Source organism: Ursus arctos, unplaced genomic scaffold (assembly GCF_023065955.2).
Source record: "Ursus arctos isolate Adak ecotype North America unplaced genomic scaffold, UrsArc2.0 scaffold_30, whole genome shotgun sequence".
In the NCBI taxonomy this organism is placed as follows: domain Eukaryota; kingdom Metazoa; phylum Chordata; class Mammalia; order Carnivora; family Ursidae; genus Ursus; species Ursus arctos.
In genome coordinates, this window is record NW_026622986.1 from 31321997 (window position 1) to 31323495 (window position 1499).

Genomic DNA, 1499 nt, shown 5'->3' on the forward strand with positions numbered 1-1499 from the left:
AAACAAGGGCCAGGATGCTGCCCCAGCTGCAAGACAGACTGGGAAAGCAAGGTTCTGGTCTTGACCTTAGGGAAGGGGTGGATGCAGGCGACTCCCTGAACACAGGAAGGGCTCGCTGATCACAGGTGGACCGGAGTGACAAATGTCTATTACGCTGAACCTAATTATTACACTGTAGCTTCACTGATTTTTTAATTTATATGGAATTTTTTTTTAAACTGTTGTTTTTTTGTGGGTTTTTTAAGATTTTTATTTACTTACTTGTCAGAGAGAGCATGCACAAGCAGGGGGAGCAGCAGGCAGAGGAAGCAGCAGGCAGAGGGAGAAGCAGGCTCCCTGCTGAGTAAGGAGCCCGATGCGAAACTCGATCCCAAGACCCCGGGATCATGACCTGAGCCGAAGGCAGACGCTTAACCAACTGAGCCACCCAGCCGTCCCTATATGGAAATTTTGGACATTGCAGTTAATATTGGAAATTAACTTCAAAGTCTCAAGCACTATCTTGCAGGAGACCTAGAAATATCAAAATTCATTGCCAATAACACACTAAATGACAAACACAGTCATGGATAATTTAAGAAGTAATCATCAGAGAAGCTGGGGAGAGAGATACTAAGTTGTGCCCATGCTAACAAAAATCGAAGTAGTGTAAGGCACCTGCATTTCTCTCAGTTGATCACGGAAACACTGCACAAAGCCACCTGAATGAAAATAAACAATGATGTTACTGTAGAGAACAATTATACAGGCATTAGCGGCGTTTGGGAACTTACACTTTAAGAACATTAAGCTGTCATCATAAATACAGATGGTCTCGACAGTTTTTCAACTTCATGATGGTGCAAAAGCGATACACATTCCGTAGAAACTATACTTGGAGTTCTGAATGTGAATGTGGATCTTGTCCCAGGCTAGCGACACGCGGTCAGATCTGTTCTCGTGATGCTGGCGGTGAGCTGCGGCTCCCGGGCAGCCGGCGATCACGAGGGCAGACGACCCATCCTGTGAGTTCTGTTCTTCACTCACAGGGCCGTCCTCGGTACATGACATGAGACACCTGATTATCAAACAGGCTTCGTGCGAGAGGACTCTGCCCACCTGGAGGCTGATGGGAATGTTGTGGGCACGTTCAAGGTGGGCCCATATGCCAGGCTGTTCGGCAGGTCAGGTGTATTAAATGGATTTTCAACTTACAGTGGGTTTACCGGCATGTAACTCCATCATAAGTGGAGGAAGGTTTGTACTTAGCAGAAGCACGTTTAGGTACTTGTAAGCTGCAAGGCGGCGTCCACATCAGTATTTGGTCCAGGTGGTCAGGTCCACAGGAAGACCTGCTCAAGTCTCAAGGCTGCTGTTGATTTTTATTCCTGCAAAATACTCAATTATGTAATTCTTTTACCTTATATTCTTTAGCCCAAACTTATTTTACAGAATATGTGCACCTTCATCACAAAAACCGGGTCTTAATTCAGTTTTACTCAGTAAAATAATACCACAAA